This window comes from Phoxinus phoxinus, assembly GCF_949152265.1.
Source record: "Phoxinus phoxinus genome assembly, chromosome: 14".
NCBI lineage: Eukaryota > Metazoa > Chordata > Actinopteri > Cypriniformes > Leuciscidae > Phoxinus > Phoxinus phoxinus.
The window spans coordinates 14,823,699-14,843,339 of NC_136889.1; the positions used below are offsets into that span (position 1 = coordinate 14,823,699).

The window sequence follows — 19,641 nt, forward strand, 5'->3', positions numbered from 1 at the left end:
AAGGTGGATTATTGTTCGAAGTTGTAAGTAAAAAAGTCAATGAAATCACATACCCTAAAATAAAGATAAAAACATAACTGCTAAATAAAGTGAAAAGGCTAAACAGCATTACCACTTGATAATAACATTTGAAAGTGCTAAGAAAATTAATGCTGTTAAACGTTTTTTTCCCCCTGCATTTTCTTTTGCACCATAGGGGCTGTTTACACCTCGCCACTTCATGCGTTTTCTCAGATCGGATAGCTATCTGATTTATCAAAACATTTACATTTACACCTGGTCACATAAATGTGTTTTTTGCAAAACGGATATACATCCGATCTTCAATTCCCGCGCTATATGCAGATTTAATGGAGTTCACGTCACCGAAAGCAACAGTTATGAGCTGCATTTTATTGATCATCAGCTAAAATGTCAAAATCAAAGACGGCAATAAGAGAGAGCGGCAACAGCCCTGGTAAGATAATTTTGTTTCTTTACTTTTAATTTAATGTAGCAACGTTAAAGGCTCAGGGAAGGAGGAGGCAGGAACCGGCAAATGTTCAACAAACTTAATCATAAAACAAACAACAAAACGTAAGTATAAAGTAAAGCGGCAGACCCTCATGGACGACTGCCGCATATGAACATAACAATAGAGACAGAGCGCAACGCGTCATAATCTGAAGACCACGCAAACCCAGCGGCGGAAACAATCCAACCGTCTCCATTGACTTAGCATTGCGAGAGGCTGCCTCCTTGTCATTTCTTGCTTCTAACAAAAGACAGAAAAATGCCTAAAAGCTGCTGTGTGAGGTGTACAGCAAACAAGCTAAGAAACCCGGAAATATGTTTTTATAAGCTGTCGAACCCAAAAACGAGCGTTTAAGGACTTAAAAGTGGATACATGCTGGAACAAATGGGTAAATTGTGGGATCCTGACACTCAGTAAAAATACAGTTGTGCAGTAAGTTAAACATTTCGTCACTGGTGAGTCAAATATCCAAATGTCAGTTTTATATATTATATTTCTGTAAGATAAGCTATCCTGTGTTGCCGATTATGTTCTCCTCCAGCGGGCGTACGTTAGTTCTCAGAGTATAATGAGACATGTTACGCTCTGTCTCAACTGCCTGTATCCACTTTTATGTCCTTAAACACTAGTTTTTTGGGGTCGACAGCTAATAAAAACTTATTTCTGGGTTTCTTAGCTTGTTTGCTGTACACCTTGTCACACAGCATCTTTTAGGCATTTTTCTGTCTTTAGTTAGAAGCAAGAAATGACAAGGAGGCAGCCTCTCGCAATGCAAAGTCAATGGAGACGGTTGGATTGGTTTCCCCCCTGGTGTGGGCGTGGCCTAAATACGCTCTGTCTCTATACAACATAAAATCCAGGACTGGTCCTCTCCCATAGCACTGTCATCAATTCTCCTTTAATCCTTCCGGAGCTACTCCGTGAGATTTGAGGTGCGCAGGTTCCCACGGAATTGTGAACAATAATGAAAATTACAGTGAAAACAACTTAACTGAAAACCCCCCCCGAACAAATTCAAAACAACACTGACATGAGAAGGGTCACTGCATGTAAAATAAAACCAACTTTATTAGGCGAGTTATATGCCTATAATCTGCATGTGCAAGTACATAATAAAAAATAAAAAAAACACCTTAAACTTTAACTGGTAAAACTTTTAACATGTTAAAAGTAATAAAATATATTGCCCCTTTAATGTCTAATTTTCCAAGTCTCCTTGCTTTAAAGTCCTGATCCCTTCTCAGCAAAGCGACTCCAAATCTTAAAGACTTGGACGAATATCATCTGCTGTAAAGACTGTCTGCAAGGAGCAAAACTGGAAGTTTGGCAAAAACTTCAGAAAAAGTGCTTGTAGGAGTGCACACGCTGCTCAGGGCTTAGCTTCTATCTTCTGGATCAATGTAATATGCATGAGGACCGGACAGTGAGTAACACATCCATTAATGTATGCACTGATCTGTGGCCTTCTGGGTCAGTCTTAAACCCTCTCATGCAAAAATCCCTCTCAACACGCTTTCATCTTCCGTTTTCAACCACTTAGATCTTTCTCTTGGACATCTCTGATATATCTCTACAAACAGAAAACATAAGTAGCATGTCATATCTGTAGGCAAACAAACGAGTAAATACATGAATTATAGATTGAGAAATAAATGAGGACGGTACACGGGTATCTGAATGCCTCCGCGGAGTGATGTACAAACAGCGCAGGGGCGACACACAGAATGATTGGCTCTGGCTGCAATCCCCTGCTAAGAGAGAGCTTAGGGAAGGACACACACATCCACACACACCCTGAGACAGACACTTCAACATCATGGTCTGAGATCCAAAGGGAAATTAGTGGGCACTTAGCTCCACACATGTCGAGTGTTTCAGCTGGGATCCAGGCCATAAGATCCAAGCAGCAGCACATGAAAGAGACTCAACTGCCCTACAGCCTCCAGCCCTCCTCTGCTACATTGCAAATACCTCAAAGAGAGATGTTTGCTTCCTCACTCTGAGAGCGTTCGACGCTGGTTTCCACTGTAAAAACAGCTAAGGGATGGTGCTGCTGACAAAAACATTACCATTATTTTTCTAATCATCTCCGATGACTCTTCATTCACTGAACTGTCTGCGCTGTGAGCTCATACACTTTCTACATTCACTGTAAATACCCCAATTTTCTTGTTTATATAAATATCTAAATATACCTAAGGTGTTGATACCATGTCAAACTCACTGAAATTCATATGTTGTGACACACAACTAGTGGCTTAATGAGAACTCCCACGCTCCCTGAATCATTCGACACTACTCCAAAACATCTCTGTGATTGATGCAGCCAAGTATAATGCCATTTCAGGTCTCATTGAAGTTTATAGCGTACTGTTCACTAAAAATGAAACATTACTACACTTTATAAGCTGCTGCGATTTATGTGGCTGAAACATCAGCTGTTGGAGGGCAACAAATCCCACCCACTCTGAATGTCGGTTTAGCGTTACCATTCTCATATTCTTTACACGTTTATAAAGCTAGTCAATGTTTCTTATATCAAACGCAGTTGTAATTCAGTGTTGACTCTATAATCATTCAAATAAATACCCTAAGTTACTGTACCTTTAAGATTCTAATATGTAAATGTTATCTCTTGATTCACTAACCTCTTTGTTTTAGCATAGTTAATGCTGTTTTTTAACAGAGCAGGCTCATGTGTTTAATACTGAATAGGTGTTTGTGCGGAAAGGTGTGAGCAGAGGATAATGTACATATGCTTGACACTGCAAAGATTTCATAGCAACTCAATTCATTTTCATAAATGCTCAGGTTAAAAATGATTCCAATTTTCATGATACTGTACGTCCAACTGTTTACATAAATTACGTTTGTTCCCTGTACTTTTTTTTTTTAACATGAAAAGTAACATTTTCCATGAATGGTTATACACATTGCAATTCATGTCACAGTATCACTTAAAGTCTTATTAAAACAAAAATGTCAAAGATATGTCCAATTCAACATGGCCACCGCTCATCATACAGAGAAAGCAAAAGCTGGGAATGGAAGTTCCAGGTCTGCCACTGGGCGCCAACGGGCAGCATGGAATGTTCTAGGGCTAGGCCACTCGGCAGACCTCCGTGCTGTTTAGCGCCCACCACCCTGTTGTAATTCTGTGTTTATCAACTCTTTATTATGGGCGCATCATCATTTACAATGGTACCATCTGCTCATTACCTTTCCTGAGTATGGGGCAAATTGCTTTCACAGGGAGTTAACCAGGAGAAGGAAAATTGTCAGCAATAGAGAGAAAATCAAGAAACCTGCTCCCGTCTATTTGCAAAGGCTGTTACCCACACAAGAGATTCAGAAACACGTTTATTTTTAAGGGGATAAAATAATTAGCCGGCTCTGGTTTTGCGAAGAGAAACAACGAGATTGGTAAATTAGAGCGAGAGGCCTCTGTCGAAATCAAATAAATTCGGAGCGTTTTATGGGTACCTGCAGCTGTGTAGCAAAAACAAATATCGCATATGACCACATGACTCTAATTTATCTGGTTCTCTCCTAAATTAACAGCCTGGGCCAGGCAATGGGAAAAACAGTAGGAAGCAGAAAATAGGAGAATTCCTATCTCCTCTCTCGCATTTAGTCCATTAACTCTTCTAACCACAACGGATGAGGAGAGGCACTCGCTTACAAAAAGCACCCATCAGGGAAAAACACAAACGCCTAACACCTAAACCTTTACTCAACATGGAGAATTAGACCGCCTTTCTCGTCCGCCGATGAATATCAATACCGCGGGTGGCACCGTTTTCTCCTGGATTCACGGCAGAAGAGGGGAAGGGAGGGAGACCATCTGTTTCATTTTGCCTTTATAGTGATGTATGGAGAAACACATCCATAAATTAATCCACATTAAAACTGAAAAATTAAAAAAACAAATCTGATAAAAAAAATAGTGAGAGAAAAATCGTATAGAGGGTTCACAACTCATTTGACATTCCCAGAATGTCATTGTTATATCATGTGGCCTGTTCCTTTTTGTTATTGGTACAAAATAAATGCATTTCTGTTCAGTATCAGCCAATCCAATCCAATCATTCAGCATGCAGTCTCTAAACTCTTTGTAAATGAGATATCTAAGAAGAGAAAAAATAAGAAATTCTGATGTCACTGACGGATTTGTGACAATATGGTATCAATGTCTGAGACCGGCTCTGCTTTTTCCCATCTGATTTATGTAACGGGTCACGCTGGCGCCTGTGTGTGATAGATTTGAGACTGTCAGGACGAGTTGTTAGACTTTTGGACATTCTCCAATGTGAAGGCTGACATTATTCATGATATTTTGGAAGGAATAGAGGCTAAAAGATCTTTGACATTCAAGGATTGTGACCCTGCAGCTACGTGAAAATGTGTGTAGGCACGTTGGAGGGAGATGCCATCAGATGAATCAGTGGTCACCGGTGCACGTCGCTATCAGAGCTCACACAATGTCAGGGCTGCAGGGCGGCCCCGTCCCAACACACACACACACACACACACACACACACACACACACACACACACACACACACACACACACACACACACACACACACACACACACACAGTATACATCAGTCTTGCTCTGACATATCTACTGCTTGTGATGGCTGAGCACCATAAGGGGGGACAGCCTTCATAAACAAACTGAATACTTGTTTTATCATGATGGAGATTTCCCATTGCTTTTATACTGAGCTAATGATATTTTCTACCTCTGAAAACTAAACCTACTCCTCATAGAAACTAGGGATGGAAATTTAAATAGAACTCCGATAACAGAAACATTGAGATGGAGAAAAAGCAGTGTTGAAATGTGAAATGGTCCTGGTTTAATTTAACGTAAATGGCCAAAGATGATGAGACTCTTGCATTTTCCTGTTGTTAAAGTTGCCATGAAATGAAAATTTACCCCATCTACTATCTTAATGCATGTTGCTGAACTTATTGTGAATGATTCATCCATGCATTTTAATCATAATGCAGACTCACATTCATCTGCCTTCTTTTTTGAGAGCAACTACACCACAACCTGATGGATAGAACCAAGACACAGTAAAAAAAAAAAAAAAACGCTACTCAGATATGCACAAAAGAAAAGATCCGCTGCTACTTCCGTTGCATCGCGACTTTAAATAATCTGCCACTTTTCCTTAATGAAATGGAAAATTCACTTTTTATAGAATAAAATTGTGCTTATTTTTTGCCAAAAGTCATCCAAAGAACTGCAGTATTTAAAACATGATCCAATAATTTAAGTTGTTAAAGACCTGAAAAAAGCACAATCATTTAGGATAGATATTTAGAGTGTGTTTAGTTGTCTTTTTTTATTCATATTGTTTCTGCTTGTCCAAGAATTTTTCATCACCAATATGAGTAATAATTTTTGTATTTTTAGATTGAGTACATTAAGCTGATTTCATTGTGATAACCCAGAAATATTGCTGATTTCAGGTTTTCACTATCCTCAATGTAGGTAAATCCTGACCCAGACACGCATAACAACACTTAGCCCTCTGTGAACACCCTTATCACGCACTAGAATACACATAGTGATTCATCTATTCAAGGGCTAATGCAAACAAATGCAAAATCTTTCTTTTTTATCACACCCTCCACCACACACATATCCTCACATTATTACAGTCTCATGATAGGATTTCAGATAAGAATGTGAAAACAAATGGAAACGATGGGCTACAAAACATAAAAAGATACAAGCGAAGAACCACCTTTGTGTGCGTTACCTCCGCATCGCAATATTCTCGTATCTACAGAGACTGATTTACAACCCTCCCTCGCTGCGCTGCCGCTGCACAGATTTATGTAGCGGGGGTCAGATCTCACCTAGCTGTAGCCATATGCACGCCTCATTTCCATATGCTGTATTAGGGTGGTGTCAGACACTATGCAGAGACTGAGGTCTTATTAGGCACGGGGGTCTCTGCCACAGTACAAATCAACACCGCCGGGACTTCTGCTCATTCTCCGTCACCGGCTCCACTCAACAAAAACTCCATATGCGCGACTTCCGCATGTTTTATCGGCGACTGGTGAGCCCCGTCCGGCCATCGGCCCTTCGCTGTGCAAATCCCCCCAGTGATGGAAGTGGGAGGCCGCAGTGTCTGGGGAAAGAAAGACACAAAAAAGGGAACGGGATGGTTTTGGGAGTACCATAAATTTGGCAGCGTGTGATTGCGACAGCTTTGATTCCCAAGAAGAGAGTAAATAAACAAGATCCCCTGTGGTTCCTGCAGAGACAGGGAGCGGCAGCACAATATGGAAGGGGGGAAAGAGGAAACGGGGAAGAGGACGACACAGATGAAGACACGAGAGATATAAAAAGTGTAATCATAAGGTGCGACACTGAATGCACTAACAAAATGCACAACATGAGTAGGCGATGGAGTAGGTGTAACTGAAGTACAGTAAGTTGGTTGAAAACCAACAAATTTGAGAAGTTTCTACTCCAAAAAGAATTCCAGTGTCATCATATTTTACTTAACTGAACAGAATTAAACCACACTAGCATATATTCAAACAAGAGCCAACTATACACATATACTATATTTGAACTGAAAGGTTACATCAGATCAGACATTTTCTAATTGTCATACAGTTGTCTTACAGGTACACTTCCTTTTAAACATTTGGGGTAGCTAACATTTTATGTATTTTTTTATTTTTTATTAAAGAAATTCATACTTTATTGTGATAATAATACATGTTTCTTGAACACAAAATCATATTAGAATGATTTCTGAAGGATCATGTGACACTGAAGACGGGAGTAATGGTGCTGAAAATTCAGCTTTGCCATCACATGACATTTTAAAATATATTAAAACAGAAAACAGTTATCAAAGTATTAACAAAATTATTATAATTATTACCGCTAAATAAAACTTTTTTTTTTTTACTGTATTTTTGATTTTGCAGCATTGGTGAGCACACAAGACTTTATAAAACAAGAAAACAATCTTACAGACACCAAACTTTTGAATGGTAGTGTGTGTTTTAAATGTTTTTCACAGTTTGACTGATATTCCCTTTTACATTTCTGCTGTTTAAAAAATAGCGGGCTCTATTATTGTGACATAGAGCTGCACCATTAATCGTTAATAGATCACAATCTCAATTCAAACACCCACATGATCTTATTCCCTAAATGACAATGATTCGGCAATGTCTATTAAATCTTTGATGATCACAGCGAACATTCATACACACACACACACACACACACACACACACACACACACACACACACACACACACACACACACACACACACACACACACACACACACACACACACACACACACACACACACACACACACACACACACACAGTATATAAATATATACATAAATATTTCAAATAGACTGCAGCAATTACCATTTTTGTCAGAACCTCTAGTAAATTGCATGTTATTATGATTAGTTGTTTATTGAGAATCGTAATCTGTATTAGAAAAAAAAAGGAAAAAAAAATTGATTCTAAATGTATCCAGAATCGTGTAGCTCAAGTGTGACATATAGTGTGACAACATGCCCAGAAATATATCAATTTGTGTTCAATAAACTGTTTGTTTTATCCTTGGAATATCAGAAGATATCTTCAAAAGACTTTTAAAGTAGCCAAAACACAAACCTAAAATACTGTATGTGATACTGTTCAGCATAGCTTTTAACTCCATGAACGGACAATTTGAATACTACAGCAGAAAAAAAAAAAGAAAAAAAAAAAGACACAGAAGCTATCAGAAATGCTACAAAACAAGCCAAAAACATTGGAGTGATCATGACAGCATACACAACAACAAATAAACAAACAGACAGTGAAAAATAAACACCCACATATCCTAATATCAACATTCATGCAATATGTATAGTTGTCTCAGAAATATCAGGGAAGAAAACTTCAGGCTCTGTTCTGTGATGAACTAGGAACTGCAATAATTCGATCAGACCGTCCATACGTCAGTGGCTCGGGCCACTGCAGCCATCTGGTTTGTGTAACCGGCTGGGGTAAGCAAGAGTGAGAGTGAGAAAGAAGCGAGAGAGAGAGAAATCAAAAGTAAAAGAAGGGATGGAGAAAATGAGGATTAATATCGTGGCCTGGAGCGCTGGGCCTTCAGAGTCAGAGAGTTTTATTGCGATACTGGCATTCCTACACAAATTCACATTCCAGATATGAGCTCCATCCAGCAAAACTACAGTCAGTCGGAACTAAAGGAACGAGACATCAAGTAAAGCCTACAAGTCTAATTTGATGTTTTAGCTCCATTTTGATGTTAATACAGTAATTAGTAAATTACAAAAAAAGGCATGTGTCTTTCAGGTTAACTTCTAGCTTAACTAAATTATGTTCCATGGTCTGTCTGAATACTCAGATCTGATTGTCTGAAAGGTGTACATTACAACCGTTTAATGCATTACAGAGGCAGTTACAGTCAGTTTAATATCCATTCTAATTAATGTCCTGCTAAATGCTGCCCCGCAGCTTTAATTAATAAAATAGTTTTGCTATTGTATCGCATTCGCTACAATGTATTCCCCAGCAACTAGACTCTAAAAAATGCTGGGTTGTTTCAACCCAATTTTGGGTCAAATATGGACAAAACCCAAATATGTGGTTAAAAATGTAATTTACTAATTTAACCCAATGGCTGGGTTTGTCCATAGTTGGCCCAAATTTGGGTTGAAACAACCTAGCATTTTTTAGAGTGTGTAACATTAGTGTTTTTGAAGTTGTTTGTAGAGAGAGACCCTTCATAGACGCAGGTAATTAACATTATGCATAACTCATCTCTCTGTCGCTCTGTCTGTCTCTATCAATAAGAATTCAAATAAATGCTATACTATTCATGCAAATAAATGTAATCTACCACACTGCAGTCTCTCTGATTTAAAGCAGAATTTTAGATCTAACAAGCCGTAAGAGATGGAAATGGAAAAAGATTTGTCAATGCTGGCAACTGACCATGGTAAAAGCGGGATAATCCATGGCTAGCTGGGCAGTAAACTATTTGAATGCACTCTGCGTCAGGTGGTTGTCTGCATCCACGTCATGCAATAAAATTGTGTAATGCACAGCTAGCTGTGGATTATCCCTTAAATATGGGATGAGCAAAACACACAAAAAAAATCTGGTCAATTGATCAAAGCAGCATTTCCATCTACCTGTCATCAACCTAACCACAAATTAGCCTTAAGCACAATTGAAACCCCAAAATCTCTTCTAAATCCTCACACAACAGAACACAAAACACAAAGTCTTTACACAAAAGCATAAATTAAAGCTTAATTTCAACACATACTCTCCCGATCCAGTCCCACGCAAAGCATGCTGGGAATTAGAAACCGACTGCCCAGTTCCAGTTAATGCAACAAAACTTATTCATGCAGTAATAATCATGATAATCATGTTGCATTAACTCATTTGTATTGAGTAAAATGCAGCTATAGCTATACTATATTTATGTTTATAAAAAATACTCTCATTAAAAAGGCTATAGGAAAAAGGAAAAAAGACAAAAGACGACCAGGATGGGAAGAGAAAGGGAGTGAGAGAAAGGATAATACTTATGCCGCAAAGCGCTCAAATCCACGAGCTTGGAAGAAAAAGTGCTTTGGCATCTTAACTCTTCTGCAAATTTACCCAGATTAAATCAAATTTAAACGCGACGGCTAATCAGAAATTTGGCACTCTCAGATGCAACTAAAATAGGATGTCAATCTCAGCATTTGCATCATAAAGGGACATTGTAGAATGTGAAGAGGGAGAAATCACTGGTGTTAGATCTAAACAGAGCTGAGTGGACAAGAGAAAATAAACCCTGGATGAACGCCTGGGATATTTAGAATGGAAAGAGAGAAGAAACATGTCTGGTCAGTTTATTGTCGACGCTGAGAATCTGCTGATCCTAGAACCTTACCAACATTTAAATGATCCAGAACCTTCAAATCATGATCAGTTCCACCTCAACACTACACAGAAAACTCACGACAGTTTTACAATTGTAGGATGGACTTTGTACTGGATGGACTTCAAAAAGGTATATTACTTTTTTTTAACAAGTATGTTCTATCTAAATGTTCTCTCTCTCTCTCTCTGCTTAGTGGTGCTTGACTTTTGTCCAAAGCTTGAGGAAAGTGGCTCTGTTATTTCTGAAGAGGCTGATACACAGACGCGTCACAAATCCTCTTAGCCCCAACTGCAAATGGCTTTTGGGTGGCAGCTTAAAGGAGCCATTGTGGCGCTCCTGGTTTCGAAACTTCCTACAATGCCTTTCGGCCAGGCTAATGTAAATAAAGAGCGGCCCTGAACGCGAGCACAGGAAGTTGAAGAAAGTAAGTCTGAGTGTGAGACAGAAAAAAAAGCCCAGGTCTCACTTCAAAACAGCCATCCTGAGACAGACTTATTTCCACACCAGTGAGAGGAAAAGAGCGAGGGATGAGAATAGGAAGAGAAAGAATTACAAGATGAGCAAGAGAGAGGGGAAGAGGCAGAAAATGTAAAGGGAGAGAGAGTGAGAGAGAGACACACATTTAGGGTGAATGCAGGCATTTTTTTGTGAACTTGAAGGGCACTATGGGAAGGGGATCCTACTTGGAGAGTTGTTACAAAAGAAAGTGCGCAACCTTCATGAATCGCAGGGTACATGCAATGGTCATTTCAATAAAATCTTTGTTTTCTAGTCCTTGGGAATAATTTTGACTTGACTTATTAACCTGGAATTTTAAACCAGTACTCTCGTACATATTGACATATTGTTACATGGAGAAATAGTGCATTCGTTTAAATAAATTAGAATTTGATTCACAAAGAGGCAATAAGCAAAGTAATGTTGCACTCATTTTGTTAAATTGTTTAAACAAAAAAAGTGCCAAAAAGTACTAGTTTTAAAGTCACCATGAAATCAAATTCTTATATTTGTTTTTACAAAATCTTGCAGTGCTAATAATAAATGATGTATCTGTGTACATCATTATTATTTTTTAAATCAAATGCCCAATTCATATCCAAATTCCAAATTCATACTCATGAAAGACTAAATACAGTAATGCCCTGCATTGCTCAAAAGTGTGCGAGTAGTGCATAGCGTTACTCGCTTTCGCACAGAATTCGCCCACATTGTCACCAAGTAAAAGACAAATGTGAGGAGACAGGTGGAAGAAAAGAGATCGAAACAAGGACGGACCCCCATCTTTTGCCGCCCCATTTTTTCTCTTGGAAGCCAATTCCTGCTTTGCTCAGTTCTTCATCTATTCAATTTCCATGTATGTAATTGGCTGCATGTAGAGATTGTGATCTTGGTAATCTAGACAGACGAGAAAAAGCAGGGTGGCCGGAGCTGCTGTTTCTCATAAGAGGCCCAGGCAGAGCGCAGCTTCATTAGGGGTGGGGAAGGACACATATGAGCCAGTGTCCTCCCTCGACAGAAGCCACAGGCCGACATGTGGCGAGATTATGCATTATGGAAATCAGCATGACCCAGCGTTTGAAACCATAATGATTTAACACCGATCTCCATGTGCCTGCGCACTGTAATCTGTTTTTTATTAGTCTGGGAATTTAGGTAGAATTGTTTCAATATTGTCAAGCTATGCAGACAATTGTTGGTGTATTGCTTAGTTTACATAAAGCACATAACAAACGGCAACAATAACATCTAGTAGGAAGACTATATTTCATAGTGGCTTTCGCAGCACAATTAACATGTGAATTTTGAAACTAAACAGAGAAGGCTTTGTGTGCGGCTTTGCTGTGTATGATTAGTTCAAATGTGACACACACTGCTTATTAAAACTTCATAAATTCTTTAAAGGGGCTTACGTTGATTTTGCCATAATGTGACTGAAGCATTGGCTAATATTTCACCCGCACAATTTTGTGCAATGAATATTATACTAGAATAAAGATGATTAGAAAATCATTGCCAATGACAGGCCAAGTTTTAGTGCTTTAAACCTTTGATGGACTTTTTGAAAGTCCCTTGCAAAAAAAATACATATACACTGCAAAAGGAAAACAAATATACGATCAATGAGTTATGACAACATGTTTTTTTTACATTGCTTATCAAAATAAGTTAAGCAACTTTCTTTTTTATGTTATACAAGATTTAGCTCACTTAAAAAAAGCGGTTTAATGTACTTTAAGTTGAAATGACTTAAACATCCAAGGTGATTGTACTTAAAAAATTTAAGGCAGCAACTTTTTTTTTACAGTGTACTTTCTGAATAGATATATGAGATAAATCCTGCAACCACGAAACTGGGGGAAAATAAGCACATAATATTATTACCCCAACAATAAAAAATTGCAAACGGGAATAAAAAACAAAAAAAACTAAAATGACAGACAGACGCTTCCAACCCCCGTTTCTTCAAAGTGCTCCTCGCCAATACGGGAAACAAACAACTCCAAAGCCGAGCAGAGGCATTGATGTCCTCTTCTAATCTTCATAAAGGTAAATATGAGCGTCAGCCTCTCTTGGGCGAGTGACTGAATCCAATGAAATATATATGTTTCTTTAATAAACCTTGTCTCAAAGTGTACACTAACGTGAGTGACTTCTTTTAACTTCCCCCTAATATGATCCACATCAAAGGAAGTGAAAAAAAGGTTCAGATAACTCAAATAATTATGGGATAAACTTTTACAGGATGGAAAGTCAAACAAGAAAAGCATTTACGAGATGATCTAGTCGGTGACACACACGCGAGACTGAGGTATAAGTTGACTATTTCTGTAAACACTGAACTCAATCAGGGCCTGGCACCGAGTACTTACAGCCAAAAGGGAGATGCCATCAGAACACAACGCGCTGTGGCATGAGCTCTCCGTATCATATTCTTATTATGGCCATACAGTATGAGTGATGATGAGCCTGAGGTCATGCTCATAAAGGGGCATGATTTTTATAGAAGATGGCACCAAACCATTTCCAGATGGCTCATCAGTGTGGACCGAGAGTCTACCCAAGACCAAACAGTCAGATATGAAAGAGGCTCACCCGTGTCTTCTGCAATATGACCGCCATCGCCGCCTAGGAGCAGTGCAACGAGACTCTCCTCAGCTCTCAAATGCCCGCCCAGGCTACTGGCACACAAAAACAGCTGGTGTGAATGTGCTGATGGCATATATCCACACAGACAAGTTAGCAGACTTTCTTTCTTTGTAGAGACCCAAAAATGACATACTGCCGTTTAACAACTAAATCTTGAAACAAGCTAAAGATGCTCCTTTAAATGCTTGTAAAAAAATATATAATTTTCATTGAAGTATTTTATGAATGGAGTGCCATATCATAGACTGTCAAAAAAGATGGAAAGCTCCACTTCCTTCCACTGTAGAAAACTAGCCAAAATATCCCAGTATCGGTCGTTACCGATTACGTCGTCAGGAGTCAAGATCCCGCCCATACTCCCATAGACTCAACCACAGCTGTCAATCATGACGTTACACTGTGTGTGTGTGTGTGTCTATCTCTCTCTTCATAAATAATTGTAACCAAAGTTAATATGCATTATAATATTTGCAGAGTCCTTGTTACATCTGAAACTGGTGTTTGTATTAATGCATTATACTTTCTAGGGGTGTATAATAGATAATGTATTATAACTGTGTTACAATTGACCCTTCGCAGGGAGTTTGATTGACAGGCGATCTGACCAATCATAATCCGCCATCTGTCATTTTGTATGACAAAGCAGTCAGGAGAGATAGTAGATTTACATTGGAGGATTTGAACTTGGAAAAACTGAGTTTCATTGAGTCATTCAGGTTTATTTGATGCTATAAATTAACAAGAAGGAAGAGTGCAGCTTTAACTGAGGCTCTACAGAGATCTGTCAGACACATTAAAGAGCCACAAAACGGTATTTATTGTTTACATTTCTTAAAAAAATGACCAAATTTGAAAGTTGAGACTTTGTTTCATATCAAAAGTAACCTGGTCTGTCCTGTCTGTCGGCGTGTTGTCAGTCTCCTCTCTGCTCCACGATGTATTGTTCAATGCGTGAGAACATGGTGTGGCGTGAGAGCGGCGTAGCTTGTCGGACATAGCAACAGTAACTAAAAGGGGCGGGTCTTTATGAATGCATGAGATCCTACCATGCATTACAAGCTATTATAAGGCATAATTGCTGCTTTTAAAATACCTTTTATGATGCATTATCTAAAGGCTTTAAGTAAAGTGTTACCGCATTTATTTATAATAGATCACAGGCAAGCAAAACCAAGAAGATGACTCAAGAAACTTAATTTTACTCTACTGACTGTAATGTTCAGCACTCTAGAATTCTTATAAGTCCATCTCACTATTCTCTCTACCTCTATCTTCCTTCCATTTCTTCCAGCCTGCTAGTGTTACAGGGTTCAAATTGAGCTTGTTAAAAAGGGACCCTCTCTCTAACTCACGGATGATTATTCATTTAGCTGCTTTATAGAGTCTCGCCAGTGATAAGAGCTCTCTATTCATTTGCCCTGGAAAAGACCATCACAACATCCCTTTCCCCATGTTCCCCACATCAGCATGGACTATAGCTGTTCATTCCAATTTGATCCCTTGCTAATTGAAAATAACAGCCTCTTTTGCGTATTGATTGATGGCTTATTCACCCTTATATCACAGCGTCATAAATACAGGTAATGCTTGATTATGTTCTCTGTTCCCACAGATCTTGACATGCCAAATGAGGTAATAAAATGCTAGGAGCGAGGAGTGGTTTTGAAATAGCGTGTGATAGAGTTGCCTCATTAATTGTTTGTGTGTGTAATAAACATGGCTGTGATTAAATGCATCTCACACTCAAATGAGGCTGACCCTTATGTCTTGTCATCCCTTTTTATATGGAAATCAGATTGTAAGAAAGCGGCATATGAAAGAATACATCCAGCACTCCATTTGCAGCTTTTATTATTATGACAGGTTTATATATTTACTTCGAGGCTAAATTCATTTTCAAAATGTGCACAACTAATGGATCCATTGTTTTAATCCCACTAAACTAAATGACGTTCAAACGCGTATGTTCCAACTCAAACTCTGGACTTAAATATGAATGATTTAACTGTTGTCCACTGTGTTAAGGAAAGAGAGAAAAATATCCTAAGTTGGTTTACTGTTGACTGGTCTTAAATGGGTTTTAAGCACTTTTTCAGATGCCTGCCACACTAAATCAGCTGAACATCATATTAGCCTGTAAAACCAGCTTAAACCAGCTAAAACTGTTTTGACTGGATTTTAGTCTAATAAAGCTGAATTCACAAAACAAGCAGTTCATATACTAAACAACTTGTCTCTATGAAAGTTTGATTAGGATCTTAAGACAAATATTACTCTCAATTCACATTCTGCTTTGCATTGTGGTGCTCCATAAAAATGGCTACAATATTTTTCAAAGCAGGTGCCTTGTTCACCCAAATTGGATAGGTCAGCAGAGGGTACTTCAGTAATGTGGCAAACCACTTCAAAACCCTTTCCTTTCACTTTTTCTTGCATTCTCTCACCTTCCTTTCCCCCTTCTCATCTCTGCTACTATTTCAGAGGAATCTCTTTCAACTAGAGAGGGATTAGGACAACTGCAGAGTTTGACATAATTATGTCTGGGCTAGCTTTAATCACTTTGGGCCTTCACTCCTTGACGCACATTATCTGACTCCAAACATGTCAGATCTGTGCTTGAAATAGGCCAATTTACCCTCCGTAGTCTTCGCTGAAATCTAGCTCTGTGTCAAAAGCACAGATGCATAATTGTCCTCGTTTTTTTAAATGTGTTTTTGAACACAGCTTGTCTACAGGAATAGAGGGGGGAAAGAAACTTTGACTTTCTACACTTTTAATAGGTTAAAAATCTACCTAACTAGAGGTTAACAAAGCAGCGAGTAAGAAAAAATGCATGTCACAACAGTAAGAGATTCAATGTCGAACGTTGAGACTAGCTGAGCTTTCACAAATAAATTCAGAGTTAATTACAGACAGATGCAAATGAAACGATGCTAAGATTTGTACTATATGGAGCAGGTTTTAATTAGCAACTATAATATTCACTTTGAGGTAGAGAGAATGTTTTGACATGATGGTAAGTTCTAATAAAGCATATAACTGAAAATACACACTGGAAATTGTCCCATTAAATGTGTATAGTAAAAAAAAATTGTGGTTGCTAGAATTTCACCCTTAAAAATATTGACCAAAATCTAATTTTAAAATTAAAATGTACTGATAACCACCATAATAATACAGGTGGCACAATAAAAAAAACATCAGAAATAATTACAAAAATGAATTGTAAGTTACTGGTCCATAAAACATGTCCAATATTCATATATATATATATATATATGAATAAGTGTATGACCCTGTGTAATATCTATCTATCTATCTATCTATCTATCTATCTATCTATCTATCTATCTATCTATCTATCTATCTATCTATCTATCTATCTATATCTATCTATCTGTATCTATCTATCTATCTATATCTATATCTATATCTATATATATATATGTATGTGTGTGTATGTGTGTGTGTGTGTATGTGTATGTATATACGTTACACAGGGTCATAAACTTAAAAAAACAGCACAAGGTAACACAGAACACTAGAATGATGCAATGAACATTAACAGAAAATGGAACACAAAACACTCTAATGTTTAATAACAAAAAAAGAGATAAGGCTATTTAAATAAAATATAACAATATGTCATGAAGGGACTTTTGGGAATGTCCTTTGACTGTTTTGTTTGCCAAATTTATCTAGTAATTTGTTTGCACTTAAAATAAGTCATACATTACAGTATTTTACAGTAAAACAAATAATTTGGAGTTTAACCATATGATTCTCGCTATACTGTATATGGTAAGGCAACTAAGTTATACATTTTTTTTTTTTTTTACTGTAAGCATGTCTGCAGTATTTTTCAGTATAAATTAAAAAAATATGTTTTAGCTAACTGTTCTTTTGCTCATCTTTTTTCTAATGTACACTTTTTTATATTTACGCATTTCAACTGTTTGACACACTTCCATCTAATTGAATTGAGTAATTTTTATATGCTGTATACATGCAGTATTATGAATTAAGAATAAATTAATATTATATTATGAATGTATTACAACTTGATTTAGTTAATTAAATGTTTTAAATAATCCAGTTTGGTAAATCACATCAACTGTATTTGCTTTGGCATTACTTTCAATAGTTTTAAAAGTTATGCATATTTAAATCATAATTTGTTTAAATATGACTCTTTTTTGAGTGTTTGATCTGACTCCATGGACTCAACTTGCCGCACGTTGCCATATAGGGTCCTTTCCAACGAGCCCCTGCTGAAGGAGGGCTATGGATACACCCAAATCCGTGGATTTTTTGCAGGCACACCACATGCCCAGCCAAGACTCAAATGGGTCAGAGAACAAAGGCACATCAAAGCCACACAACCAGGTCATGCACACACAGCCTAATGTGCTCCCAAGATGCAGCCATTCAACCTAAAACCAGGACCTTTGATGATAGCAGGCTGATGGACCATTGTTAAAAAAGAAGCCATCAGCAAATATGAGCAAATCTACTCTCAAGATAATGCAGGCCTGAACTACACACACTGAGACCAGAGCGAGGCACAGCATGATAGGGAGTCTGATAATGAAAAATACAGTACTCCTATCAATGAGCATGTTTGTGCGAGCGTGTGTGCGCATGTGTTTCATCTGCGCTCATAATAAACCCTAAAACAAAGACTTACATGTCACCCGAGTTCGTTTTTTAATCTTGTCCTCTGCCTCAGTTCATCCTACACCATCGTCCTCTGACTAGACGAGACACAGAGGAGAGACCAAAGGAAATGTATCTGGACAATGGAAAATGTTTAGTAGTTGTGGTGGGCTTGAGTTTGAGAGGGCCAAAGAGGTCTGAGACAACAGCTTCTCGCATGGCCTGAGCATATGGCCGAGGCACCAGCCGGTGCTCCCAGTGGAACTGGAAACTCTCCCCACACCACACTTCTCAACACTGGGCAGGATGAGAGTGCTCCCTCTCACTCTCCTGAGGCCCTGCAGCTGAACCCAGACCTGATGTATCTGTCATCCAGAGAGGACAGCACAGCCAGCTCACATGCCCGAGCTTGTGGTCACATGTGAGAAGCACTGGGACCTATTTGTCCACCGGTTACATTTTTAAAAATAATATTAATAAAGCTGGGATACTTGATATCAGGTGAACGAAAGGTTATAGTTAATCCCCCCACAATAAACAAATTAAAAAAGGATGAAATTGTAAGAATAATGGCTGAAAATACATTTAGCCTACATTATAATACAGTGGAGTCCAAAATTCTAAACCAAACTAAAAAACTGAGAGGGCATGAAACCGTTTTGTTGTTTCTATTAACTGTAACATTAGCTTAAATACTTTAATTATATTTATGTATTTACTTTATTCTACACAAAATAATCAGATGTGTCCCAATAAAGCAAAAAACACAATTATAATTATTGTTTTGGTCACACTTTATTTTAAGGTGTCATTGTTACAATGTAATTATACATTTACTGTAAAGTACTGAGTAATATTAAGTAACAACATTTACTTAATATAGGGGTAGGGTAGGATTAGGTTGAGGGTTACCTTTTTTTTTATATAAGAAAGCCCTGGTTCCACAGACAAGGCTTTGACTAAGCCAGGATTAGGCCTTAGTTCAATTAGGACATGTATAGCTTTAATAAACATGTTTTTTAAAAAAAGAAAGAAAAAAAACATTACTGGTGTACATCTTGAGATATGGCCCTGACATATTTTCTTGATTTCACTTTCTCAATATCTAACTTTAAAATAAGGTTTAAACCGCAGCTGTTGCCGAAACAATCCCAAACAACACACAAACAACACAACAGTATATGAGAGAACTGGAGACATTTCTAAAATAAATACAGTTGGATCCAAAAATAAAAACATTGAAACCATATAATTTAAAGTCAGAATTCATGGTAATTGTATAGGGAACACTGAATTAATTTAACAAGTGGTCACATACTTTTAGACCCCATACTGCAAGACTTTTAAATTCAGTGTTT

At 37.9% G+C, this 19,641-nt stretch overlaps 1 long non-coding RNA gene across 2 annotated transcripts in view; it reads right to left on the minus strand.

The window, feature by feature from the left end:
• Positions 1-1,559: 1,559 nt before the first annotated feature.
• LOC307009947 overlaps positions 1,560-19,641 on the minus strand; it is a 129,230-nt gene continuing 111,148 nt past the window's right edge. Inside the window, exon 5 of one of the 2 annotated variants that reach the window (XR_013800132.1) lies at positions 1,560-2,117. This is a non-coding gene — a long non-coding RNA (uncharacterized lncRNA). Of the gene's footprint in view, positions 2,118-5,891; positions 6,673-19,641 lie in introns of those variants that run through there. The other variant, XR_013800133.1, reaches the window with a different exon arrangement.